This window comes from Mustela nivalis, assembly GCF_964662115.1.
Source record: "Mustela nivalis genome assembly, chromosome: 4".
In the NCBI taxonomy this organism is placed as follows: Eukaryota; Metazoa; Chordata; class Mammalia; order Carnivora; family Mustelidae; genus Mustela; species Mustela nivalis.
In genome coordinates, this window is record NC_139023.1 from 24,045,983 (window position 1) to 24,069,651 (window position 23,669).

Genomic DNA, 23,669 nt, shown 5'->3' on the forward strand with positions numbered 1-23,669 from the left:
TAAATACATTGTTTTAACTCAGAAGGACTGAGAACATAAGCAATTTTCCCTCCATATGTTTAACATTGTCATGGCGGCATTGTTTCTGTTTAATGTTAGTTTCAAGCTGGTGATACCTTCTGATATTGGTGATACCAATATAAGATCCAGTAGTAACCCTGACTTGTATTTTTATAAGCATTTAAAGAGCTGAAAGCTCACTCCACCACTGAACATTTTCAAGCTGTAATGACAAGGACTAATTCCCAAGGGAGGGTAGATTTGAGAAGACACAGTCCCTAAGCACCAATCTAATCCCAGATGGTCACTTGGTTTCCTGCAGAACAAAAACTCATCTCCTCTCCCTCAGCTTTGGTTGATTTGACTTTTTCCCATTTCAGTAGCTTGTTTTGTGGTCAAATTCTCATCACCCTTCTCTACTATGGAAAGAAGAAAGTTGAACTATTTTTTAAATACACATAATCATGAATTTTTTTTTTAACAAAAATGCAGCGAGGACCTACTTTACACCAAGAATTGAGGTTAGGTAATGGGTGTACTGCTGTTATAAGTGTTCTTACAGGTCAGGCCAGTTTTAGTGGCCCAACAGGATAGGATCACAGTAGCTGGGACAGAAGGACATTCCCCTGGTTCCTCTGCTCATGGGAATCCCAGCCTCATCCTAATCCCTCTTGCTGGTCTGGAGTCTTCTGTGGGGTGTGTAGTCTTCCTCTCCCTGTCCTCTCTAGGGTTTTGTACCTTGCATGGCTGAGAATCCACCCTTTGTGACCTCACTCCTGGGGACTATGTAAGCTATACACTGGTAAGCACCAAATGTTGAAACCAGAAATCCTGGATCTGTTGTCAGATTCAAAGGGTAAAGGCCATGCCAGAAATAGGAAACCACGCTAATGAGGTCAGGAGCCTGGTGAAATGAAGAGCAAAAGTCAGAGATCTTACCTTGCACAGGGCCTGGAGACAGGGCTACCACCCAGAATTCTTCAAGGGAGCAGCTCCCACATGCTCCCTTCACATAAATCACTATATGATGGACACTCCTTCCAACTGCGTACTGCCCAACTGGCGCAGTAGCGGAAGTAACATCCTCCACATCAAGATGGAACAGACACACCAGCTTCTTCCTCATCTCTCCTTTGTCTGCCTCATGAGGGTACTGCCCACCTTCCCATGTCAATGGTCTTATCCCCTCTTAGAAGCACCGTTGTGCTTAACCCTTGATTTTATATAGAATCTAGTGATAACTACACTGTATTTATCTCAGACTTATTAAAACGGTGTATCTTCCTGGAAGAAGGCAGTCTGACCATTTCTCCCATTGTGGAGCACTCAGTGGTCCCCCACACCTGTTCCAGCTCAGAGCCCCCTTCACCCTGACCCTCAACAATTACCTTTCCCTGGTGAGTGCTGTTCTCATCTGCTACACGTCTAAAATACCAGACTAACATCAGCTCCCCAGGCCTTCAGAATTTCCCCCTCCATATCAGCACTCAGCTTCTGGTTGTGTGTATTTCCCATGGGATATTTGGCTCCTCATGGAGCAGATTCCTCTAACCCTTTATTTTGGTCCTAGAATAGTTGTTAGGCCTGCTCACAATTATGTCATCCTTTCAGGCGCATGGTAGGATTGCACTTACCCACTCTCTTTGAAGTTCCATGTGGCATAGGACTGGTTTGGTCAATGAAATGGATGCAGATTTCCAGGCAGAGAGTCTAGGAGGCAGGGCATGATGCACTGTGCCCTTTCACCTGATGAGATGACTAAGAAAGCACATGTCATGGTCATGCCAGCCTTATCTGCATCCCTGAATGACTATAATGCATAAGCCTGCCTGAAACCCTTGCTGGAAATGTAACATCAGCAAGAAATAAATGTGGGTTGTGATAAGAAACTGAAATTTTGAGGTTGTTTGTTGTTGCAGCTGATGCAAGGTCTTCAAATGTCTGGAGTTGCACTGAGTACACACACTCTAGGCCTTCACACTCTACCCTCTACTAAACCAAGATGCTAATCCAGAAAAGAGCTGGGGTGAAGGCTACAGTAATTATCATTTCCTAAAACCAGTGTTGAGATTCACCGTTATGACCTCCACCATCTTGAAAGAGATCAACGGGCGTGTCTTGGATTCCATGATTTGCCACAGTGATGTGACTACAGCGAGGGAGAAAAGAAGGTAAGTGGCACACTGGATTGCAGAGCTGGCTGTTTCTAGAACAGCTAATCCCTCACCAAAGGGCTTTAGTGGTTTATCTGAGCCAGAACAGTAGGAATCTGGCTCACTCTCTGGAATCACAAGAGCAAACATCATTCCTGAGTGCAGACTCATTTCAACAGAGCCAAAACCGGAGAGCGTAACTGTGCTCAGGGACCATTGTTTGTCACTGGTTCCCACTGCTCCTAGCCTTCACTTTCTCTTGGTCCCTGGATGGAGCATATGACAGACTCAGCCCAGTTGTGGGATTTTTGTGATGTATGACTAACGGCATGTGTTTGGTTAAAATTGTTAAGTTGGCAAATTTGATTCCCATCCTTAGCCTCTGACTATAACCCTCCCTCCCCCATACTGAGACTCCTTCTGGCAAAGTTGGCTATCAAACAGCTTCTCTTGAACTGGTGTCAGCAGATAAGTACTTCAACAAACAGCATTTTGAATCTCTTCACTGTGTGCCTCATGTGAGAGGCACTGGGGACAGAGAGAGGGTAAGGAAATGTCAGTGACTTATGGTCTCGTGCTGGGTTGGCAAATTACAGCCCATGGGCCAAATCCAGCCTGTGGCAGGTTTTGTAAATAAAGTTTCCTGGGATGCAGCCATGCCCATTTGCTAACACACTGTTTGGGGCTGTTTTGGGGCTGTATCTGCAGAGGTAAATAGTTGCAACAGAAACTGCACAGTCCACATGGTCTCAAGTATATACTACCTGTCCCATGCCAGAAAGTTTGGCAACCCCTGTCTAGCAGACTATTAGCTGTTCTAGGGGAGTTAGCATTTTTATGGCAACTCTGAGACTCAAGGGAATGATGCTAATAGTGGAGGTTCAGGCAAATAAGAAGCTATTTTGAAGGAGGAATTCACTTCTAGTTGCAGTCAAAGTATACCCCACAGACAGTTGTCTTCTCTGTCAATCCAGGATAGTGGACTGCCTTTTCCAAATCCCTGCACAGAACTGCAAGCACCAGGAAGAAGAGATAGTTCTCTCGGCTGGGTCCGGCCCCCATGGAGGAGATCTAGAGCATAACTTCCCTGTGGTTCCAGGAGCACCCAGCTCAGCTCTGTGCACAGACACAAGCTAACTTTGACTTCTTTTACTCCTCTGGGTTTTCTGATGACAAGAGGGTGAGTTTTATGCAAGCCCCAGAAAAGGTCTTCAGTACTCCTTTTCTCTCCAGAGGCATCAATAAAGGGGTTTCAATGGAGAACTTCGAGAGAGCCCATCAATTTCTAAGCTAAGGAAAAATGGGGAAAGCTGAGTTGGCCTCAGGTCAGGAAGCCTATTTGCCAGACTATATCCATTCCCTATGTAAGAGGATGGCTGCCCACTGAAATGCCCAGCACTCTCAATGGTGGAGGAGAACACTGGCCATGGTTCCAGGGCCCAAGCAAGTTTCTCTGTGAGCAGAACCAGTCTTCTAAGAAACTTGGGGACTTGCTCATACTCCGATAATGGAGCCGAGACTGAAACCTCTGCCCATGAATGTGGGTCATGCAGCTGAAAGCTATACCTCATGGGGAGCCAGCCAGCTGGGCCCTGGGACATGCCTCCTCCCAAGGCTGCAAATGACACATTGGGCTGGAGTCAGGCTGAGGAGGAAACTTTCTCAGTCTGTGATGGCAACCTCAATGGAGAAGAAAGAAAATCTTGTGGGGCTTCAGAACCCTTCTTCTTCCTCTGGCGTTGTCGTGGAAACTCAGTCATCTCAGCAAACACGGGCAGAGTGTCTGGGGAGCAATGCAGTGTCCCAGTAGAAAGCTACCAGAGATGCAAAGTTGTCTAGATGTGGCCGCATTGCTTTCAGAACCATGAAGCAGAGAGAGCGGAATCTATAAAAGGAAGTCAATCCCGGAGTTTGGAGAAAGACGTATCTAGGTTTAAATCTCAACTCCACCACTTACTAGCTATATGGCTTTGGTTATATTTATTCATTCATCCAGCAAACATTAATTGGAGGCTGACTATAAACCAGTGTCCTGCTAAATGCCAAGGACACAGAGTGGACCAACATAGAGGAGATGACTTTTCTTGCTTTTGTAGAATTTACATATTCTAATGGAGGAAAACAGACAATAAGCATGTATACATATAAATTTAAAAAAATACTACTAGAGATTGGTAGAGGCTATGAAAGACATAGAGTAATGCTAACAGTGACTTAGAGCAGTAGCTCTTTAAGAACAAGTAGTTAGGGAGCCTTCTTGGAGAGGGTAGGTTTTGAATGGAGACCTAGGGAAGGAGGTGGTCAGGTGACCATTTGGAGGAAAAGGGTTCTAGAAAAGGGAACTATTGGTGCAAAGGTCTGCTCACACGAGTCTCTGAGTTTCAATTTCTTTGTCTGTAAATGGGAAATAATTTGCTTAATGGGATTGCTGTAAAGGTTCAGTGATATATACTGCATCTAAAGTACTTAACTCAAAGCATAGTACTAGGGTTAAATGCTCTTTAACATTACTAAATACATAAAATCACAAGGTGCAGTTAATTCTGAGAGCGTGGGGTGAGTGCCGAGTCATGAAGGACTAACATTTGCCTCTTACCTTGCAGAATGGAAAAGGCTTGGGTAAATAGGTCAGATCTTTCAGCTGGTAGCTTCTATCTTCCCAGGAGCTTCCTTTTCAGATCCTGACCACACTTCATCATAATAACATGAATATGTTTCTTTACTCCAATTTGTAAATTACACAGAAGTAGGGATTTCTTGGGGTTTTTTCCCCCATCATTCTACTTCAGTGTTTAAATGAGATAATGCATGCCAAACATGTAGCATAGTCTTCCGTATGTGAGTGAATAAATGAATGAATCAATGAATGGATAGTGGGAAGGACATTAAGGTAGTAAGTACAGCATTAAGTAGAGTCTGTCTGGGAACTGGTAATGGACCAGCAAAGAATTAATGTGGAATCCAGAAAGAGTGACCATCCTAGTCAGAGAGAACTCTTCCTGCCTGACTACCTTTGAACTAGGATATGATATTTTCTCTTGCCTTCAGACTCCAACCCAAACATCAGCTCTTCCTAAGCCTCAAGCCCACTACCCCCCCCCCCCCAACTGGAAACACACCTTTCATCTTTCTTGGGGCTCAGGCATTCAGATCAAACTGTGACTACACCATCAGCTGTCCTGGGGTTCCACCTTGCTGACTCACCTTGCAGATCTTGGGACTGGCCAGCCTGCATAATCAAGGGAGCTGATTCCTTATAAAAAGGAATCAGTTATCTATCCATATATCCTATTGGTTCTGTTTCCCTGGAGAACCCTGGCTAACACAAAAGCCCATCCTAAGGGATCTACTTTAATTTAATCATCCCTTTAAAGACCCTATCTTCAAATACAGCCACATCCTGAGGTATTAGGGATTAGGTCATCAACATCTTATGTGAGAGGAGGCACACAATCCCACCAGTAACAGTGAGCAAATAATCCATTCTTCGCTCAAGCCATTGTTAACTGCAACTGAGAATGTATTAACTGCTCACACCAGGTGTGGATTCCACATACCAGATTTGATGATCCATGAGGTGTCTTGCTGTATTTCCATGGTAGTATGTTGAAATGTCTTCCGTCTTTGATGAGTTATTTAATAGTTAACATGTGGACTTGGGGGAAAGGAAATCTCAAAAGGGTGTCGCTTTGGCGACTGACTTTTGGGGCGATTGCCAACCATGCTTCAATTTGTCCCTTGCCAGCTAACCCTAAAATAACACCATGCACCCCTGACGTGAAAGTCATCCCAAATCTGGAGTCATCATCTGGGCTTTGGGGAGGTTCAGCAGCCATGGAGAGGTAGCTCTCTTAGCCAAACTTACTGACATATCCCTATGCATGCCTTCCAGCCAATGTCAGCTGCTAATCTGTATGAATTAATGCAGTAATAATTGGGCCGTATTCAGCAAGCACTAATTTCTTTCACTACATCAAATCAAGCCTCACGATTGTTTCGAAATAAACACGCCATCCCCAGAATGCTGAATCCCTGCACCGGCAGCTGGGTTCTGAATGGGTCTGGAAAGGTCCAGGGAGGAGGCCGGGTTACCGAATGGTGGGACTCAGATTCCTGAGTGCGTGAGACCTGATTGAGCCCAACCACATTTTATTTATTTATTTTTAAAGATTTTATTTATGTGACAGACAGAGATCACAAGTAGGCAGAGAAGCAGGAGAGAGAGAGGAGGAAGCAGGCTCCCTGTTGAGCAGAGAGCCTGATGCAGGGCTCGATCCCAGGACCCTGGGATCATGACCTGAGCCAAAGGCAGAGGCTTTAACCCACTGAGCTACCCAGACGCCCCCCCACCCCAACCACATTTTAAAGGATGAGAGGAAGTCAAGCTTTGATTCTGGCCAGTATCCAAGGAGAGCTCACCCAGGAGCATTCTTCGGGTTTTCTGCCTTCTTTAGACACCTCCAGCTCAACAGAATGCAGAGTCTGCCTGGCTGCTGCTCCACGTGCCTCGGTAAGGGGGCCCTTGCAGTGCCACTGCAGTGAAAGTCCCCGAGAGAGACTCTTTCAAAGACTCTCGGGTCCGGACTGCAGGTAAACCTCAGAGGAAGTGTCTAACAGACTCTTAACAAGCGAGAAAACAGGAAAACCGAAGAGAGAGAGAGAGAGAGAGAGAGACTGGGGGTCTGTGAACAGGAGATGATTTTCTTTGCTCTGCCTGCAGGAGGGGAAGAAGGAGAAAGAAGAACAAGGTCTAGAAAGATGATAAGGAAGCAGGGCAAGGACTGGTGAGTTATGCCGACCAGAAGATGCGCTGCTTCTCCACGAGATTTTTAGCGATCGATTGGTGGGAACTTCAGATGTCTGCTCCATCCCTGGGCAGGGTGTTAAGTAAAATCCTGAAGGTCAACATTGCAGGCTCTCTTCTCTTCTCTCTCTCCTACATACTCATAATCATGAGCACCTCCTCTGTGCCAGGCCCCGTGCTGGGCCCTGGGGACACAGCAGACAGAGCTCCTCTCTCCCCTCCCTCTGTTCCTATCCCTTCTCCCCTCCCCCTCCCGTCTCTTCATCTTTCCTCCTCCCTGCTTCCCTGACGCCCTGCTCCCTCCCTCTTGCTCCCCCACTGCCCACTCCTCTTCTCCCCCCTTCCGTGTTTGCTGCCTGGCACCCCCACTCCTGATGAGCTGCTTATCTATCCACAAGCTTAGAATGTCAGAGCCTAGAAAGCTTCTTTAGATTTCTCTTCTCTTCCCTTCTGTCCTTATCCTGTCAGTCAGGATGAAAGAAATTAAGTTGTGTAAGTCTGTACATTTCTCTGTGATCCGGCTTCCAGGCCTTAGAGCTGCCTGCGAGCTGCCACATCACCTGGGTCTGGGTTCAGACACAAGCTGTAGGGGTTCTGGGAAATAGGTGCCACTGTGCCCCCAAAGCTCCACACTTCTAGGTCATGACTGAAAAGCAGAAAGGAAGCTGTAAATCAAAGCTCCAAGGACATTGCTTATGGCAATGGTGGTAATGAACCAGAACCCAAAACATGACGAGACTCTGCAGTCATCTTTCAGTTTCTGGAGCAACACTGCTGCCTATGGTGTGCAGGTCACACTCTGTACAATGTGCCTGGCTGAGAGGGCAGCTTACCAAGGGGCCAAGCTGTATGCTTTTGTACAGAGCTGTGTCTGTCCCATCCAAAGGGGTCCCTTGTTATGTACTTGGCTGTTGGCTGTTGGGGCCGCTCTTGCTTACAGAGCCTATCTCTTTGAAATCCTCACAGAGATACAGGTGTATACCAGTGCTGGTCAGGCGTATCGATGACAAGATAACAAATGGACTAACTTTTTAAAGTAGGTATTTTTTTAAAATATTGTTCTGTGAAGTGTGTTTTAGAATTATTGTAAATTTAATGCCCTCTCTTGTGCCTTTTGCATGTAAAAAGTATATAATAATAACTATATATATTATGTAACCTGAATAATTAAAAGTATAGTAACTCCCATTTATGTGAACTTTCTCGGTTCCTGGTACTATACTGGGTGCCTATATATTTTGTTCCACAATTCTTCCTTCCCTGCCTGCCTCTACTGTAGTTCATTGTGGGTGGAATATTCTTCCTGCTCCACTGACTTTGGACTTAGCCATAACATATTTTGGGCAACAGAACTGGGCAGAAATAACACTGTGCCAGTTACTTATAGCTGAAGATATAAGAGACGTGGTAAGGTTCTGCCAGCCCTCTTGAGGTTCCATCCTCCACCACAAGAGGAACCTGCCCCCAGGTAATTTTTGTTCTTTGACCTGAAACCATGACATGTGGAGAACAACTGAACCTGACCCAGAGCTCAGAGTCTAGCCAAGTTCAAACACAGCTGAGTACTGTCAAAGCACAGTGAACAGACTCATGAACATGAAGTAGATGTACATTGTTTCAAGTCATGAAGAATTGGGGGTTGCTTGTTACATGGCGTTATCAATGACAGGAACACTTACAGTGCCTGATGGTTTTCTTTTTTCTTCCTCTTTTTTAAAATTCTTGTGATCATTCTTTAAAGTGTGTGTTTCTATTTTATGTAAAAGAAAACCAAGGCTCTTAGAGGTTGAATAACTTATTTAAGTTAATAACAATTATTAACATATTAGCCAGTACTAATAATCCAGCTCCATTTGATTCCAAGTTCCTCATACTGTGTCCAGAATATTAATGCTGTGTTCCCTCTAGAGATCCTTAACCAGCAAAAATGACATAATTATAGTCAATAAGTTTGTGTTCTATTTAGGCACTAGGGCCAATGGATTTAATTTTGCAAGATTGCATTCAAACTGTCTCTCTGCTCAACTGTCAATTCCACACAACATTATTTTAAGCAGAATTCATCCTTCCTTTCCCCTTTACCCACCCCAAACTTCCTGTTTTTTAAATCTTCAATAGTTTTAAAGGTTCTAAATGTGATTCCTATTTCTCGAGGCCGAGATGACCAGAGGCTGAGGTAGAGTTTAACTTGGCATCTTGTTTGTTGTCAGTATGATAAGCCAGAACCAGATGCAGATCACTGAACTGAAGGATGACTTCTGTCTCCTGATAGCAATTTAGGCAGAAAAAAACAAAAAACAAAAAACAAAGCCCTTTGATGTATTGTTCAGTGAAAAAAGCAAGGTGTAGAACAATGTGTATTATACATTATTATTTGTGTGTTTGAGAAGCATGTGCATGTATGAATGTCTATAGTCTCCATAGGATTTCTTCAGAAGAATACCCTAGAAGCTGACAATGGTTCTGCCTCTGATAAGGGAACTTAGTGGTTGGTGGGGGACAGGGATGCAAAGAGAATTATTTTTCCCTGGGTATTCCTTTAAAGCTTTCTAAATCAGTGTGCATGACTACTCAAAATAATGGAAAGATTTTTTTAAAGAAGAAAGTATACCTTCTTCGTTCTACCCCCATTTTTCACAACAGTCAGGCTATATCTCCTAGGTTTCAGATCCCATGACTTTTTAAAAAGACTTGGAAGGAGGAGCTGGCCCAAGAGGAGAAGGCCCTTTATGCCATGTTCTCTTCCCTGTATAGTTGAGGTGGTGCCAGATAAACATCTTCAAAGTCTCTAGAGACAGCAGAGGCAAAACGAAGGGGCATAAGCCGGAGCCCATTGGCTTCCACAAGTGAAAGTGATCAGCTGTTTTCTTAAAAACAAGACATCCCCCCAAAATGTCCTCTGATCTTGCTCTGAGTTACACTATGAACGTGCCAAAAGTCAAAGACCTTAGATTTCCACCTGAAAGACAAGGATGTTTTTCCATTAAATTCTAATCATATCACTAGAGTTTATCAATTGTTTCAATAAACAGACATCTATGTCCATTCATTAAAAAAAAAAAAAAACCCACAAGGTAAATAAATCAACTTTCAAATCATGTCCTTCTGCAAACACCAGCTGCACCGGAAAAGGAAGGCAGCCTGCTAGCAGGCTCTCAGTGCAGGGCTGGGCTGGAGCTGTCCACATGCATGCCCAGAGCCTGTTAATGTGTCCTACAGCCCACAGGAAAGAACCTCAGCGGAAAACAAGAAGGCAGAACAATTGTGTGAACTTACCTCCCCTTCTTACTCTCTAAACATCTGGCTCCTGCATGTGTCAGCATGCATCAGATCCTTGATTTGAGCATGCTCTGGGGTTATTGATACGGAAAATCTCCACCTGGGTGAGGAGTGGGGTGTGGACCGGCTACCTCTTCATTAAAGAACGATTAGCACAGACTCAGTTTTTGTCGCAAAATAGTGGAGCAGGTTGGTTATAAGCCATGTTTTTGAAATGGCCCAGCTCTGTCTCTGCCAACTCTTTATGGAGTGAATACAACAAAAGCTGGAAGCCAAGAGACAGTAAGGAGAGCCCTTATGATTAGGGCTATAGAAAAAAACAAAACACGCAAGACGCCATCTTGGTATTGGCTAGCCATGGGGAAAATCTCTGCTGTTTAACATAATGCATTTATAAACACAGATGTCAGGGATGAAACAAGTTTATTTTTATAGTTCCGCATCTTAGGTTTCCCCAGTTGATTCCTTTTCTTATCTACTTCTACGTCGGAATGGGCAAACAGGATTCAAGTGATGCATTTGGATGGCTTGCTTCCCAGAATTGTGTCTCTAATCATTAATGGGACACTTAATTCCACCTGTGGACATGGCAGATTTGTGATCATCACAACTGTCCCCACGGTCGTGCTCCTTGTCTGATTTCACTGGGATACTTTGAGTACAAACCTCCTGAGGTTATTTCAATGGCAGCTAAAAATCAGTTTGGTTGTGGTATTGCCTGGAGATTGATCAGCTTTTAGGTTTCTGTGTCTGTTATAATTTTAAGTATCTGCCTAATTTTTAAGTACTTAGAGCCACTTAAATTTGGTTAGGCTGCAGGCTTAATTTGCAAGCAGAGCATGATGACTGCAGACCACATGCAAAGCTTGCGGGACACTTCTTCCGCTTCTCTTTTGCACCTCTCTCATTAGCACCTGGTCCCTTGGCTGGGTGGGTGAGTCTATGAAATAAGGGGCAATGACAGTGCCACTGAGCCAGTGGCACCAAAAGGAAATCCAACAAGGCTCAGGGTAAAGTCCTGTGTTCAGGCTATAAAAAAGAAATCAGTCACACAATTTTAGATTGGGAGAGACTGAGTCAGCAGCCACATACATGAAAGAGATTTGAGAGTTTAGTTAACTGCAAGCTAATTTTTTAAAAAATTAAGCATCATACACTTCCAGTGTATCAACAAGCACTGCTCTAAATATTTTACAAATGTTAACTCTTTTCATTTCACAGCAACTTAATAAGGTAAGTATGATCATTAGACCCAATTATCAAATGGAGAACTGAGGCATGAAGAGAATACATAAATTATGTCTATTAACATAGCTAGAAAGGGTTAGAACCATAATTCAGATTCATGCAGTCTGGCTCCAGACTCTATGCTCTTAATGCTGAACCTTGGTGTAAGGCAGTAGTGGGTGTAACTGGTAGAAAATAAATTTGGAGTAGGTTTTGTTTAATGTTGTTACTAACTGAAGCTCATTAAAAGAAAATTGTGAAGATCAAAGCTTCTCTTAAAAGAAAACTAGATGTCCCAAAATTTCAAATGTTTCAAATAACAGTGAACAAAGTGAAATTCTAGAACCTTAAAAACAATTAATATTATCTTTATAAAGTTGATATAATGATGTTATACCCATAATTTTGTGATCATTTTGGTGGAAACTATCAACTATTTGGTAGAAGTATCAGGGTAATGTTCCAAGTCAAATTAACCTTCTGGGTCTTCAGTCTCATTTGTCCAATGTGTGAAATGAGCTCAATAATTTCCTAATCTTTTCACATTTTAAAAATTCTAATATTCTCCCAAATGATCTTTCAGGCCAATCATGAATTTATTTATTCAGTCATGGAAATGGCATTTTTCTAAGCATCTCCTTTTTTTTTACAAGGCATCCTGCGGGCATCATGGAGAATGGTGAGATGAGAAGGTAAGCCTTGCACTATAATGCAAACCCATCGAAGATCTTGGACAAAGTATTGGTTTGTGTTCTTAGCTGCAGAAACATTATCACTCTACCTGCTTTGTATAAGGAAGGATTTGGTAGGGGGATTTTAAATATTCACAGAATCTTTGGAAAAGCTAGAGGGATAATTTCTGGACTGATGCTCTTAGAACCCTAAAGCCACCCTCGAGAACTGGCCTGACACAGATGCCTTGCACTGATTCTAGAACCAGCTGGATGTCTTCCTCTGTCTACAACAGCAAAATGGGTGTTCCATGCTCCTCTTGTTTCCATAACTCACTTCCAAGTCAAATCCTGTCATAGGTAGATAGGATTGGAAGAAACTGAATAATGGTAGTGCTTTGCAGGGGGACAGGTTATGTGGGAAAAATCAACTTTGGGAGGATTCTATTTGAGATAGGCAGAATCCATGGTTTGGGGAACTATCAAAATGTAGAAAGGGTGTTTAAGAGGTTTTTGGCAGCCATGAATAACAAATGTCTGCTACAGGTATTTCTCTCAGTTCAGCAATGGGAAGGCTGTTATTTAAGAATAATGTTGAGTTATGTTTGTTTGAGATATTTACAACTGAAAATTAATCCTTATTATGATGGTAGTGGTGGTGAGGATGATGGTGGTGGTGATTATTCATTGAGGATTTTTCAATATTTTAGCCACTGTTTTCCATATTATAGTGGAAATATTATTTTATGTTTCGGTGGAGTAGACTCCTCTTGAGCTGTCAAGGAAACCTATGACCAAGGCTTAAGTCATTCAGCATATTCCATTCCCTGGCCATCCCTGGATGGGCATTTGAAGGTCCTCAGATCAATGAGTGTCAGTCTTAGGTTTTTTTATTTTATTGTTGGACAGGAACATAGGAAAATGGGGTCTATGTTTCTTGACTGCCATCTTGCCACCATGTGGATCCTTGAACAAAGCCAAAAAAAGGAGAGTAGAGCTAGAATTGGAGAAAGATCAAGTTTTGGTGACAGTATTTGAGCCCCTGGATCAAACTACTGCTATAATTGGCATACCTTCCAAATTTACATTTAAGTCAACAAATTCCCCCATTTCTCTTTAAACCACACAAGTCTTGTTTTCTGTGATTTCTTTCCAAAGTTGTCTTAATTTCTACATACACATTAATCCTTCAATTCTCAAAAAATATCCTATCACATTTCATAGATGAGGACCCAAAGGCTCAAAAAGATTAGTACCTTGCACAAAATAACAAAACTTGTCCACATGACTTCAAAGCACAGGTCCTTAACCTCTTGTGTTATGGGATGGTATTGGAGAGTACTGGGTGGGTGGTAGCACTGTGATTTAAAGTTTGAAAAGCATACCTTATGGACTGATAGTAAGCTACTCTGGATGTCAGGGAAGCACCTTACATTTCCTTTATATGCCCTGCAATGACTAGATGTACATTCTGTGCAGACTGGCTCTCAGAATGCACTGCTTGCTTACTGAGTGAACTGGCAGAGAAAGGAATGGAATGCTTCCAGTCTGGGGGGATAAGAGAGACAGATTAGCAATCTCCACCTGTATGAAGGAACATTATATAAATGACAAGGACATCAAGCATATATAACCATGGCTAGAGAACAAGGGTACGTGTGGGGGTGTCTGTGTTGCAGGAAGATGAACAAAGTTTTAACATCAAACAGGACCTTCTACTCTTAATGCTATGCAAGACTACAGACTCATTTTCTGGAAATATTAAAGAAAGAACAATATAATGATCTTCCTGGCCTACTGATATTTCCCTAACCGCAAATGCTCTTTCAGGTTTTCACTGCATGTGTCATTCCCTCTGCTAGGAAAGTACTTCCCACTCCTTGTTTGTCTAGCAAACTCTTACTCATCCTTTAGATTTAGCTCCTTCTCAGGGAAGCCCTCACTGAACTATTTATTACCTGTGTCTCAACTCCTGCTTCCTCCATCTCCCCACAGCATCTCATGTGTACCTACATTAGACCTTAACACACTTTATTTCAACAATTTGTCCTACTTTTCTGAATATAAATCAAGGGGCACATTTTATTTCTCCTGGTATTCGTTGCTCCTTACATAATGCCTGCAACTCTAGGTGATCTTGCAAATCCTGCTAAGAAAGTCCTTCCTCCGTATCCTTCTCTCAAACTCTTTTCCTGTTTGTCTTTCAAAATGCTGCATAGAAATCACCTCCTTGGGAAGCCTTCCTTGACCTCCAAAGCTGGCTTACGGTGTTTTCCCTGTGTAGTCCCCAAAGCAACCAACACATATGTAATGATTAAGAGAGTAGGTGTCAGGGACGCCTGGGTGGCTCAGTTGGTTGGACGACTGCCTTTGGCTCAGGTCATGATCCCGGAGTCCCAGGATCAAGTCCCGCATCGGGCTCCCAGCTCCATGGAGAGTCTGCTTCTCCCTCTGACCTTCTCCTCACTCATGCTCTCTCTCACTGTCTCTCTCTCTCTCAAATAAATAAATAAAATCTTAAAAAAAAAAAAAAGAGAGTAGGTGTCAGTGTCTAATTGACTGAACTTGAATCCCAGGTCTGCCATTTCATAGCAGGTTCCTAACCCTGCTATGCTTTGGTTTACACATCTATAAAACAGGAATAATAATAAAAAATAATATACGTCATAGACATTGTGAGAGAGAGGGTGAAGTCTGAGAGGAAACAAGCTGCAGTAGAACCACAAATATTAACTGAGGACTGACCATGTGGAAGACACTGTTCTGGGCACATCAGCAGGGAATGAAACAAAGATTCCTGTATTGTGGCATCATTTACATGGCACCTTACAGTGGTGTGAGAGAGTAACCAGCATAGACATGGCATGACCTACAATAACTAATCTAAATTAGTAAATCACATGGTATATTAGACAGTGATAACTACTATGGATGAAAAATAAAGTGAAAAGGTGAAGGCACTGGAGGGGGCATGTGTGCTTTGCCAGTTTGGGAAGGAAGGTCTTCCTGAAAAGATAACAAGCGGTTAAAGACTTGAAGGAAATGGGTGAGAGCGCCATATATGCATATGGGAACACAGAAGGGACTAGCAAATGCAAGGACCCTGAGACAAGAGCATTTTGGGTATTCAGGGAACAGTAAAAAGGACAGAGTGGCAAACATGGAGTGAGTGAGAGTCCTGCAATGGGAGAGTTCTCTGTGGTTGTAAATAAACCATTGTGAAACGTAATGACTTAATAATCATATTTTGTTTATGTAGCTTCAATTTGAGCAGGGCATGGTGGGGATGATTTATTGTTGTTCCAGGTGGCATCAGCTGGGGAGAGTCAATGAGGGGCTGGGGCACCACTTTCAAAATGGCTCTCTCACTTGGCTGGCAAGTAGATGCTGGTTGTTAGCTGAGAGCTTCATAGGGACTATTGGTCAGGGGCCTAGGTTCTTCTCCATGTGGGATGTTCTACAAGCTGCCGGATCCCTGTAGGCATGGTGGCTAGGATCAAAGAACAAATGCTCTAATAGGCACAAAATGGAAGCTGCCGTAATCTATTGGTCCAACAGTCATAGAGGTCAGATTCAATGGCAAGAAAGAGAAGACCCTTGGCTTCTCTACTGGAGGGATGTCAAAGACTTTAAGAGCCATGTTTTAAAACTGCCACAGAAGTAGAGAAAATGTGAAGGCTGAGGAGAAACAGATTAAGCAGCTGGGAACAAAAGCTTGCTTACGGATATAAGTTAGACATCCCAGTAAAGACATTGAGTAGGTAGACAGATCAGTGAGTCTGGAGTTTAGGGGAGAAGGCAAGGATGGAGATACAGATTTGGGAGATATCAAGCATAGAGATGGTATTAAAATCATGGAATTGAATAAGACCACGAAGAAAGTGAGTGTGGATGGAAAAGGAGAAAAAGTCCACCATTATGAGGCCTTGGCTAGGAGATGAGAAGGAACCAGCAAAGGACACTGAGAAAGAACAACAAATAAGTAGAATAAAAACCAGGAGAATGTGTTGCATTAGAAGACACATAAAGGGAGTGTTTCAGAAACTGAGAAACCAAGATGGAGGAAGGTCCATCTCCCTAAATGTTGAATCCATACATTATCATGCCCAGAGTAGTGCTGGGAAAACTGACTGTGAACCAGGCTCCAAAGTCTTCAGGGAATGAAGGGTGGGACCTGAGGTTTGTTCATGGACATGACAAGGAGGGATAGTGAAGGATGTGGATAATGACACAAGATTTAAAGCCAACTGAGCATGTGAGTTTTTGATCAGGAAAAGAGATGGAAAATTGTCTAGAAGCAGCAGCAAGAGGGAAAAAGGACACTGTAGAAAGACCAAGAGCAGTAACCTATTTCCTCTCATCTTATGCGCAATATGCAGAAGATCCAGGTATAGCTTTAAGACCATTAAGGAGAGAGAGGTGTAGGTCAGTGTGAAGAGCCTGCAGAATGTAGAGATTTCTTTACTGGGGTCCATATCAAGGCATGGACCTGGGGGTTACCTGTGCCTGATATCCAGTGACAGGCCAGGACCAAGATCACCTCGATAGAGGCCAGTAAGTATAGAGACAGCTATCTGTGAACCAGAGGATCCTCCAGAAAGATATGAAGCTGTACTTGTATGTCATCTTGTACAGGGGGTGTTAGAAAGAGAGAACAGCCATAAAAGATCTTGGAGAAATTCCTGGAGGTGTAGAACTGCTCAGAGCAGTACTAGTTCTGTATCTTCCTAGCTCAGATCATGGGCTTTGTTTCCTTGCTTCATCTCTTAGTAAAATGGTACCAATAATAATTTTGAAAGGGGACTTTAATCTCTGCTTATTCTCTTCCTCCCAAAACCCATACCCACTCCCAAAGAACTGGACAGTTGCTTACAATCTTTCAGGAACAGATAACTTAAAAAATATTCACTTTAAACAAAATTAAAGCCATACATGTTTATTGTAGAAAACTTAGAAATTAAAGATAGATATCTGACCACTTCTTATCCTCTGTGTTGTTACTACCCTGCTACAAGTATAAGATTTTGTCTTGCCTGGACGCTTGCAAATTCTTAACTGGTTTACCCTGGTATTAGTTGTGATCTTTCCCCTTTCATCCTCCTCTCAGCAGGATGTAATAATTCCTGTTTTCTGACAACATTTCTCTTACTGCTATCATTAAAAAGTCTTTGCCTTGACTTCTTGAGTTGAATTCTTGAGATTTTTTGGTCTGATCCTTGATTTGTGTTTCCATGGTAAGAATGAGACTGCTTCCATTTTTCTTTTTTTCTTACGTAACTGGACTGATTTATCTCTGGCAAGAAGTTTTGGGCCACCATTTTTAAGCTACAGGAGGGTCTGGACCCCTAACAACATGCGGAGGCCAAAATAGTTTCAAGTCAGAAAGTCCTAGCCTGGGGGCCATTTGTCTTGTCCTTGGAAGTTACTCCTATCCCTCAGCTCAAGACACCTCATTTGTCTTCCTTCCAGCTCTTAGCTTCTACAATCCTTTGTCTTCCTGTTTCAGGGAACGTTCTTACTAGCTCATCCTCAATATCTGTGGACAGGAAGGTCAATCCAAAGTCAAGTGTATTTGGACAAAATTCTGACTTCTTATCCTTTCCTTGCAAACATACACCCTTAATAGAAATCTGAGTTCTATCTTTGCCTTTGTTCAGGCTAATAAAGATCTTTCAGTTCAACTTGGATAATATTAAATGAGCAGCTGCATGGTTTTTGGTGAAATAATGGGTATGATCGAAACCTAAAACCACTCTTCTTTCCTGGTAGTAACTTTTCTTTTCTTTCTCTGTAGTAAAATCTCATTCATCCACTAATGTTTATTCTCCAGTCTCCTCTCTAGAGGATTCAAAAATGTCATGTCTGTCGTCATCTTCCTGCAACAGTGATTCACTGGCTGGTTCTAAGGCCCATTCTTGACTGTGAGATCACCGTAAACAAGAGCTCCTGATAACACGGGTGACAGGTTCCTTCTCTGACAGTCCCAGTTATGTAAAACGTATTGTTCTGGCTATGAGCTCACCTGTAAAACAATGGCTTGTGGTTAAAAAAAATAAATAAAAGAATAAAAAAAGAGACTAAGAAGAATGGGTAACACCTGAATAAATGAGGCGATTTGGGGAGACTTTCTGGTTGACATAGCATTTTCATGGGGCTCCAAAAGGGGAGTCATGGTTTCTCTGTGCTTAGAGCTCGTTTGAGAATCTTTTTAATGAGACTACAATGACTTTAAGCAGAGGGACAAAAGTGTTTTGGCTTTCAAGCAGATTTTTAGCTCTTCATTGGGATTGGGGAACAAAAATGTGAGTCCTAATAATGGAAAACTGAACCTGTTGCTTAATGCAGCATTAGGACACAGTTTGTGGGAAAATAACCTGTATTTTTATATGCTGTTTATTCACACAGACACGCGTATGCGAATATGCTGACACATGCAGAGATACATGCTCAAATAATGCCACAGTATTTTTTACAGAAACATATGGAGATATATATATACACACATATATATATGTGTATATATATATATGCACACACACATACACACATTATATGTACACACACATTTTATATATATATATATATATATATGTATACACACACACACACATATATGTTTGTGGGTTTTTTTGAAATGTGAGTTGCATCTGCAAAAGTTGTGTAATCTTGTCCTAGAGAGAGAAGCCTGTGTGGCGCATGGAGATTTTGGAAGCGCTCTCTTCTCTCCTTATTTGAAGCACAAGCCAGTGATTGTCATTCACACTGAGCAGAGGTGTCTGTGCCAAAGGGTGACAGAATAGATAAGTAATCCCCAGTGTCAGCTGTTGGGTGTGATACCACAGAGATGTACGCCCTCTGTGCCTGCCAGGACCGTCTCTCTCTGTTCTGGAAAGTGGAATCCGATGATAAATGTCAATACACTTACGTTGCCACATGGAAGTGAGCTGTAGCTGTCTGGATCACAAACAGAAGCGGCAAGTCGCAAGATGGGGGTGCCAGATGGCACTTAGGAGTTGGGCACGTGGGATGGCTACTGAGGAAGGTTTTATTAGCTGAGATGAGTGGCCTGGCACTGCTGAGTGCCACCTTGCCCCCTCTGGGGGTTCCTCCAGAGAACATTATCCAGTTTGCTTTTAGATACCCATTAAACACATACACCACTCTCCTGCTCCTGCCTTTTAATGGACTCATTGGGATGTGCTTGGAGGTGCTTTGGCTGAGGGGGTGTCACCAAAATCCATAAAAGGAAAGAGAGTAGTGTAGGAGTGAAGCCTTGTCATAGAGGAACTGTCCCATTAATAAGGCAAAAGGGACTTTTGTGATGAGTGGTGACATTTCTTTCATGGTGCGATCAGGCTTGAGGGGCAAGTGAGTTGTTACCTGCGTCAATTTCCCCCTTTCTTGAAGGAGGTCTTTGGGAAAGTGTATGGTGTCCCACAGCCAAACGGTCTCATTTTCCTTTTACCGTGGGGGTCGGGGAGGGATCCCTTCACAATATGAAAAACTTAAGTTTGTATTTTTGAGCTTTTCAGTTTACAAAGCATGTTCACATGTACTAACTTCTCCTCCCAACCTCACAGCTGTCATCCTCGTGTTATGGATGCAGAAATGGGGACTCAGAGAGGTAGCAACCTGTTTCTAGTCACACAGCTAGTGAGGCCCCTACTCCTGCAGTCAAGCCTGGACTTGACCCTTCAGCAGCACCTACCACTCATTGGTGCCTCCTGTCTTAGTCTGCTAAGGCCACAGACTGGGGGCTTGTAAACAGAAATTTGTTTCTCACAGTTCTGGAGGTTGGAAGTCTGAGATCAGGGTGAAGTGAGGGCTGTCTTTGGGTTTGCATACCAATTGTTGTGTCCTCACATGGTGGAAGAGGCCAGGGAGTTCAGTGGGGTCTCTTTTATAAAGCCACTACTTCCACCCATGTTGGCTCCACTCTCATGATTTAATCACCCGCCAGTACCATCACATTGGGGATTAGAATTTCAACATATGAATTTTGGACTGATATAAACATTCAGACCATAGCACCTGCTATGCGCCACGTGCTTTACACATATTATCTGGACCCTTTCAACAAACCTGTAGAGAAGGCATCATTGTTGTGATACACAGATGACAAAGTCAAGGCATAGAGGGACTAAATGCTTTGGTTGGTGTCACATAGTCATTACGTTGCTAAGCGAGGCTTTGAAAGCATGACTGTCTTGACTCAAAACCCTACATCTTTCCATTCTAATAATTATAATAGCTAACGATTAATGAGAACTTACTATTTTCTGGCCACTGTTGTAAGGGTTTTATTGATATTACCTCATTGAATGTTTATAACAAGACTGTGAGGTAGGTATTATTAACATCCCCATTTCACAGATGGACAAACCAAGGCATAAAAAGGATCAGGGGACTTACTAAAGGCCACACAGCGGGAGAGGGGTAGAACCAGGGTCTGAATTCAAGCAATTTAACTCTGGGAGTCACATTCTTGGAATACCACTATGTCCACATAAGCACTATCCTAGCTTGCCTACTGCAGGCTCAGGGGGATGGTTTAAAAAGGCTTTTGGAAAAACCCATTTCTTTATAGAGTCAATACTAACTTCTATGTGAGTTTCAGAGCCACCCCAACCCTCCAGGGTCTATTTTAGATCAGAAACGACTAGGCTCTTGCTCTTGAAAATGCCATTGCTGACTAGCAGCTTCCGCACCTACTTGGGAGCTTCTTAGAAATACAGAATCTCAGCACCAGCGCTACCGAGCCAGAGTGTACAGCATTAGCAAGATCCCCAGGTGATGCGGGCACGTTCAAGTTGCAGAAGCACTGTTCTAAGCAGGAACTAAAGCCTTTAAGGGCATCATTCTGAATCTCAACCACATTTTGGAATCCCTGGGAAGCTTTAAAAAGTACTGATGACTGGATCCCAGTCTCCAGAGAATCTGACTTATTTGCAGCCTGAACACTGGGAATTTTCAAAGCTCTCCAGTTGACTCCTAAGTGCAGCAGCCAATGTTGAGCCACCACTGCTCTGGAATGCCTTGTTCTCAGCAATTCCCCAGGGTTCACCCACATCCCCACACCCAGACACCTGAATCTGACTCTAGGTTTGGAGGATCAGAGAAGTCATCACAGGGGCTGTTCGACCATAACTTATGATCACTATTATCTTCAGTAGAGTGGTAATTACCACAGAACTAGCACCGTTCAGACTCTACTGGCATGGAAAGCTTTCCCTGTTCCCACCTCAATGATTTTTCTTCCTTTTCTTTCACTTACACATGAAATAACTTATCCTGAATGAAAAAGAGAAGGCTTCAGATGCGATGCTAATTACCCTGACCCTCTGTGTTGGCAAGATTTGCCATCCAATCACGAGGTCCAAGTGTTTTTCCTACTGCCCAGATGCAAGGCCTATGTGGCAAAGGATTTGATGGTAGAAGAAGAGCTGAGGTTTTGAAGTGGACGCCCACCATGTCCTTGAGGCGATTATGTCCGATCCTCTGTGCAAGAACCCAGATTGACGCTGACTTGTAGTAGAGCCGTGAGTTGTAATAAAAATGTAGAAATTTCCTCTCTAAGACAGGGAATATCTTTATGGTCATATTTTCACACACGACAGTAAGTTCCAGGAGGGCAGGGACTTTGTTATACTCTGTGGTATCCTTGGTGTCGAGTACCTCATGTATGGTAGGTACTTTGTAAACATTTATTGAATGAACCACTGAGGAGATGACAATCATCAACACGATTTACTGACACTTTATAAACATTATCTTGCTTCATCCTATGACAATATTTTTTTTAAAGATTTTGTTTATTATTTGACAGAGAGAGATCACAAGTAGGCAGAGAGGCAGGCAGAGAGAGGGGGGAAGCAGGCTCCCCGCTGAACAGGGAGCCTGATGCGGGGCTCGATCCCAAGACCCTGGGATCATGACCTGAGCCGAAGGCAGAGGCTTAACCCACTGAGCCACCCAGGTGTCCCCATTCTACGACAATCTTAAAAGAATTTTGTTTATTTGCTTTTATTTCTTTTTCTTGTGATGAAACTTTTTTCATATTGTGATATGCTAGTCACCATGCAATACATCATTAGTTTTTTATGTAGGGTTCCAAGATTCATTGTTTACGTATAACACACAGTGCTCCACGCAATACGTGCCCTCCTTAATACCCACTACCAGGCTCACCCATCCCTTCACTACTCTCCCCTTCTAAAATCCTCAGTTTGTTTCTCAGAGTCCACAGTCTCTCATGGTTTGTCTCCCTCTTCGATTTCCCCCTCTTCATTGTTCATTTTCTTTTAATTAGTCACTGAAGTTAAATAATTTATCCATTGGTGGTTACTTTCTAGTGAGTGGCAAAACCTGGATTAATTCATTCAATATTTATTTATTGAGTGCCAGACACTGTTCCAGGTATTTGGACTGTATTAGTGAACAAAACAGAAAAGATTCCTTTCTCTTTGTAAATTCAAGGGAGAGAAGCATACAATCAATAACCTAATAAATAAGTAAATTATATAAAATGTTAGAAGGTGTTAAGAGCTATGGCAAAAAAATTAAAGAAATAAAGAAGATCAGGGCAAGCAATTAGGAGTATCAGAAAGGTTAAGGTAGTGGTGCGCAGTCTCAATGGTTAGTTTTATATGTCACCTTGGCTAGGTTATTGTACTCAGTTATGTAATCAAACACAAATCTAGGTATGAAGTTATTTTGTAGGTGTGGTTAACATACGCAATCAATTGACTTTGAGTAAAGGTGATCGTAATTGATAACATGGGTGGGTCTCACCCAATGAGTTGAAGACCTTAAACAAAATGAGGCTTCCAGAGAAGAAATTCTGCTCAAGCCTGCAGCCTTAACTCTTGCCTGCATCCCCGGCCTGCTCATCTGTACTGCACACTTTGGACTCCAGACAAGAAAGCAACACCAACTCCCGCTTGGGCTTCTAGCTTTCTGGCAAGACCTATGGGTTTTGGATGTGCCAGCCCCCCGATTCCTTAAAATAAATCCCTGGAGAGCCCTGACTGATAGAGATAGTGAAAGCGGGGTGGTGCTGTAATAAATGCCTAAAAATGTAAATGTGGCTTTGGAATTGGGTTATGGCAGAGGCTAGAAGAATTTTAAGATATGTGATAGAAAAAGCCTAGATTGTCTTGATAAGATGATTGGTAGAAATATAGACATTAAAGACAATTTTGGTGAAGACTCAGACAAGAAGTGGGGAGACTGCAGAGAAAGCTTTTATCATCTTAAAGAACGCATATGCTGTCATACAGAATGTCTCTGCGGATGTGAATGTTAAAGGTACTTCTGGGGGGGTCTCAGCTGGAAATGATGAACATGTTACTGAATGTTGGATGAAAAGTGTTTCTTGTTATAAAGTGGCAGGAAACTTGCCTCAATTCCAGAGGCCAAAACTTTGGGCTATCATATTACTTTAGGGTAAATAAGATGGTGTGCAAACCTGGGCCAGCAAATTCTGCATAACTGACAGTTTTGTCCCTGCAATTAATAATTCAGGAAAAAAGTAGA

At 42.7% G+C, this 23,669-nt stretch overlaps 1 long non-coding RNA gene across 1 annotated transcript; it reads left to right on the forward strand.

Annotated features, from left to right (window-relative positions):
* Positions 1–830: 830 nt before the first annotated feature.
* Positions 831–12,160, forward strand: LOC309863644. Its single transcript, XR_014311159.1, has 4 exons — positions 831–895; positions 1,920–2,171; positions 7,924–7,993; positions 12,117–12,160. It is a non-coding gene; the product is annotated as an uncharacterized lncRNA (long non-coding RNA).
* The last annotated feature ends 11,509 nt before the right edge of the window (positions 12,161–23,669 follow it).